Below are 6,015 nucleotides of genomic sequence, written 5' to 3'. Positions count from 1 at the left end.
TATCACTGATAAGAATTAAATTCATCTAAAAATGCAATGTGATGGCCAATGCTAACAGGTGCACGAAATAAATAAAAGGTAAATGATATGCTATCAACTATGTGGTTACATTTGCTCTTAGTAAGATAGTAAGACATAAAAAGCACATTTTGAGTGAACAAAAGCAAGGAATAACCATGAACTGCTGACAGGTTGCTGGATGGCCAAGACTCTTTAATGCCAGAGGACATAAAGCAATGTTGTGTGGTACAGACCAACAAAAGGGGTTACTGTGGTTCAAAATGCTAAATGTTTTAATATTGTTGATGAAGTGTGAACACATAGTGCAGGAAACCCCTTTAAGTATAGGGCTGCATAGTTGCAGGTCAGTCAAAATGCACATGCTTACTCCTGTCCACTGCTGAAAGCACCAGACAATGGAGCAATGGAAGAAGGTCAGCTGGTCTGATTAACACTTTTTCGTCCTAGATCATGTGGACGGTCAGTCACATGTGCATCATTTACCCATAGAAGAGATGGCACCAGGATGCATTATGAGAGATTCGATCCAGCACATTGGTACATTAGTTACATTAGTTAAAAGACCTGCTGGTAATAATAAAAGACCTCCTGGTACTACATATCACAGGACTCCTTCAATTGTCTTGTGGAGTCTATGTCTTGGTTAGTACAGTCTTAAACCCAAAGGATTAGATGTGCATATACAAATTGCTACAATAAAATGAAACAAATTTGCACTAGATATTATTAAGGTTGTTAATGTGGCTCACAGCCATTCACTTTTTCCAGGCCAATATACAAAAAATGTAAAGTAGTATTTGAACTTTTTGCGGGCGGTGTTGCCAGATTGGGCGGATTTTGTTGGAAATAAGCAGGGGGAAACAGGCTTTGGCGGGTGGACAAAATTTGGGCTGGTTTGTAATCATTTTGGCGGCTTAGAAAAAAACAAAAACAAAAAACTATTGCTTTCTAAAGCAGCTGGAATATAAATAGGACTACCTTCTCCCACCACAACCAACCTGCTGTCAAAAGTTTGATTGACAGGTTATTATTTACAGTCCAAAAGACACTGTTGCTACTTGCTACTTCAAAGACATGCAAGCAAAAATAATTTGTCCTTCATAATTTATAATTACTGATCTGTACATTTTAAGATATTAATTTGTAGGTCATGGTGCTTTAACTGGTTTATTATTTTTGAAATGCTAAACATCATCTGCTTATCCTGTGTTGTTCTGGGCGGTTTTTCATGCATTTTGGCAGATTTTGAAAAGGTTTTTGGCTGGAAACCACTGTTGCAATCTGGCAACCCTGTCTGGCATGTTTTGAGGAGGTAAAAGGTAGACATAGAATCAAAATCCACACATACACATGCAAAACAACTCACAGACAAGGACCAGAAGTTAGGATTGAATCCAAGTCATTAAAACTATGGTATAATTGCTGTTGGACACTCATTTCACAATCTACTCAACCTTACAAGTGGTTAATGAGAACTGATTGAAAACAGGTGAAAATTATTATGTAGTAGCTCAGTATTCAGGAAATAGTGACATCTAGTGGTGAAATCTGGATATAAACTCTCTTTGGACTATGTACTTTGGATGCTGTACTCTACAAGGCTGTCACATGGTGTGATGGAGGTAGTTTTGTGGTAAACGCTGGGAATAATTGATTGCACCCCTCAAAAAAGAAAAAGAAAAGAGAATACAATACTATATCCAAATTGTTTGTTTGTTTATTAGGATTTTAAGATAATGTTTTACACACTTTGGTTACAATTATGACAGGAACGGTAGTTACTCATTACACAAGGTTCATCATTTCACAAGGTTATATCAAACACAGTCTTGGACAATTTTGTGTCTTCAATTCACCTCACTTGCATGTCTTTGGACTGTGGGAGGAAACCGGAGCACCTGGAGGAAACCCACGCGGACACAGGGAGAACATGCAGACTCCACACAGAAAGGACCCGGACCGCCCCACCTGGGAATCGGTTTCTCTGCATGCTTTGTTAGCCCCCTTTCATGCTGTTCTTCAATGGTCTGGACCACCACAGGGCCACCACAGAGCAGGTATTATTTGGGTGGTGGATCATTCTCAGCACTGCAGTGACACTGACATGGTGGTGGTATGTTAGTGTGTGTTGTGCTGGTATGAGTGAAACAGACACAGCAATGTTGATGGAGTTTTTAAACACCTCACTGTCACTGCTGGACTGAGAATAGTCCACCAACCAAAAATATCCAGCCAACAGCGCCCTCTGGGCAGCGTCCTGTGACCACTGATGAAGGTCTAGAAGATGACCAACTCAAACAGCAGCAATAGATGAGCGATCGTCTCTGACTTTACATCTACAAGGTGGACCAACTAGGTAGGAGTGTCTAATAGAGTGGACAGTGAGTGGAAACGGTATTTAAAAACTCCAGGAGCGCTGCTGTGTCTGATCCACTCATACCAGCACAACACACCCTAACACACCACCACCATGTCAGTGTCACTGCAGTGCTGAGAATGATCCACCACCTAAATAATACCTGCTCTGTGGTGGTCCCGGGAGGGTCCTGACCATTAAAGAACAGCATAAAGGGGGTTAACAAAGCATGCAGAGAAACAGATGGACTACAGTCAGTAAATGTAGAACTATAAAGTGCTCCTATATGGTAAGTAGAGCTGAGCTGGTTTTTCTCAAATCATCCCTAATTTCCCAAGGTGACAAGGATCCCTCTGAGGGACTGATGGTGAACTCAATTTTAAATCCTGTATAAATTTTAAATGGGATTCATATCAGGGGATTGGCCAAGCCATGCAAGATCATTTAACTAATTTCAGAATTATTTTTTTGGCTAATAAGAGTAAATTTATTTCTAAATTATCCCGGGATATCACTCCATCTATGCTTCCTTTGATGAGATGTAATCTACCAGCAGCATCAAAACCTTCTTTCTCAAAACTTAAATTAAATTGCTGCAAAATAGTTCTACTTTAGATTTGATTATAATATTACATTGTTTTGATTTGTCTAAATTCTCCTGTGCAAAATTTAGTCACTTCAGTTTTTTTTTTTAAATGGGTTGTAGAAACGATGATGATTTCCACGCAGTTTATTGCTTATGGTTTTCTGAGTAAATGTTCTTAATGCATTTCTGTTGTGATTTCAGTTGAAACTTTTTAGAATGACTGCTGGTTTCCATTTTGCCCTCCATTATCATAAGTTTAGGATCACATTTTGAAATAATGTTTAGCTTATCTGTCTGGGTTTTTTTTTAACCTCCTTGAGCTGATTATTGAACAATTTGTGCTGACAGGGATTTTAAAGTATTTGCTAAGGCTCTTTCCTGTTAAAGTCCACTAATGTCATTTGTATTAACAGGGAAATGAGTGATGTTACTTCAAGTGTTATTTGTTACAGTTTGGAATGCTATACTGGAAAGGAGGGTAGCACTGTCACCTCACAGCAAGAAGGTCCTGGGTTCGATCCCCAGGTGGGGCGGTCCGGGTCCCTTCTGTGTGGAGTTTGCATGTTCTCCCAGTGTCCGCGTGGGTTTCCTCCGAGTGCTCCGGTTTCCTCCCACAGTCCAAAGACATGAAGTGAGGTGAACTGGAGATTCAAAATTGTCCATGACTGTGTTTGATATAACCTTGCGAACTGATGAGTCTTGTGTAATGAGTAGCTGCCTGTCCTGTCATGCATGTGACCAAGGTGTAAGACATGACGTTAAAATCCTAATAAACAAACAAACTATACTGGAAAGGTAGGACTGCTTATGTCTCTTTTCCATCAGTGAAAAACATCAGTTTAGAATATACTTTATATAGAATGCCTTTATTTGTCATACAGTGTATCACAAAAGTGAGTACACCCCTCACATTTCTGCAGATATTTAAGTATATCTTTTCATGGGACAACCCTGACAAAATGACACTTTGACACAATGAAAAGTAGTCTGTGTGCAGCTTATATAACAGTGTAAATTTATTCTTCCCTCAAAATAACTCAATATACAGCCATTAATGTCTAAACCACCAGCAACAAAAGTGAGTACACCCCTTAGTGAAAGTTCCTGAAGTGTCAATATTTTGTGTGGCCACCATTATTTCCCAGAACTGCCTTAACTCTCCTGGGCATGGAGTTTACCAGAGCTTCACAGGTTGCCACTGGAATGCTTTTCCACTCCTCCATGACGACATCACGGAGCTGGCGGATATTCGAGACTTTGCGCTCCTCCACCTTCCGCTTGAGGATGCCCCAAAGATGTTCTATTGGGTTTAGGTCTGGAGACATGCTTGGCCAGTCCATCACCTTTACCCTCAGCCTCTTCAATAAAGCAGTGGTCGTCTTAGAGGTGTGTTTGGGGTCATTATCATGCTGGAACACTGCCCTGCGACCCAGTTTCCGGAGGGAGGGGATCATGCTCTGCTTCAGTATTTCACAGTGCATATTGGAGTTCATGTGTCCCTCAATGAAATGTAACTCCCCAACACCTGCTGCACTCATGCAGCCCCAGACCATGGCATTCCCACCACCATGCTTGACTGTAGGCATGACACACTTATCTTTGTACTCCTCACCTGATTGCCGCCACACATGCTTGAGACCATCTGAACAAAACAAATTAATCTTGGTCTCATCAGACCATAGGACATGGTTCCAGTAATCCATGTCCTTTGTTGACATGTCTTCAGCAAACTGTTTGCGGGCTTTCTTGTGTAGACTTCAGAAGAGGCTTCCTTCTGGGGTGACAGCCATGCAGACCAATTTGATGTAGTGTGCGGCGTATGGTCTGAGCACTGACAGGCTGACCCCCCACCTTTTCAATCTCTGCAGCAATGCTGACAGCACTCCTGCGCCTATCTTTCAAAGACAGCAGTTGGATGTGACGCTGAGCACGTGCACTCAGCTTCTTTGGACGACCAACGCGAGGTCTGTTCTGAGTGGACCCTGCTCTTTTAAAACGCTGGATGATCTTGGCCACTGTGCTGCAGCTCAGTTTCAGGGTGTTGGCAATCTTCTTGTAGCCTTGGCCATCTTCATGTAGTGCAACAATTCGTCTTTTAAGATCCTCAGAGAGTTCTTTGCCATGAGGTGCCATGTTGGAACTTTCAGTGACCAGTATGAGAGAGTGTGAGAGCTGTACTACTAAATTGAACACACCTGCTACCTATGCACACCTGAGACCTAGTAACACTAACAAATCACATGACATTTTGGAGGGAAAATGACAAGCAGTGCTCAATTTGGACATTTAGGGGTGTAGTCTCTTAGGGGTGTACTCACTTTTGTTGCCGGTGGTTTAGACATTAATGGCTGTATTTTGAGTTATTTTGAGGGAAGAATAAATTTACACTGTTATATAAGCTGCACACAGACTACTTTTCATTGTGTCAAAGTGTCATTTTGTCAGTGTTGTCCCATGAAAAGATATACTTAAATATCTGCAGAAATGTGAGGAGTGTGCTCACTTTTGTGATACACTGTATATACATACACTGATCAGGCATAACATTATGACCACCTTCCTTATATTGTGTTGGTCCTCTTTTTGCTGCCCCAGTAGCCATCACAATTTGGCCCTTGTCAAACTCGCTCAAATATGCCTAATATATCCCACTCACTTACAGGTGCCGTTATGAAGAGATATTCAGTGTTATTCACTTCACCTGTCAGTAGTCATAATGTTATGCCTAGTCAGTGTATACAGGTTTGGAAGCTGGAGTCAGAGCGCATGGTCAGCCATTGTAAAGCACCCATGGAGCAGAGAGGGCTAAGGGCTTTGCTCAAAGGCCCAACAGTGGCTGAATAGCAGAGCTGGGATTTGAACTCTCAACCTTTCAGTTGATAGCCCAAAGCTCTACCCTCCAGGCTAGCACTGTCCTCTATTTTATGACTACCCATGTACTTCTAAAGAAGAGTGAAAATAATATAATCTTAGTGGCTCCAAGTTTTAGTTTAATCTAAATTACTACATTATTTTTACATCTGTATGATTATGGATTCCATTTCACACACCA

Source organism: Trichomycterus rosablanca, chromosome 8, assembly GCF_030014385.1.
Source record: "Trichomycterus rosablanca isolate fTriRos1 chromosome 8, fTriRos1.hap1, whole genome shotgun sequence".
In the NCBI taxonomy this organism is placed as follows: Eukaryota; Metazoa; Chordata; class Actinopteri; order Siluriformes; family Trichomycteridae; genus Trichomycterus; species Trichomycterus rosablanca.
This window is presented reverse-complemented; position numbering follows the sequence as displayed.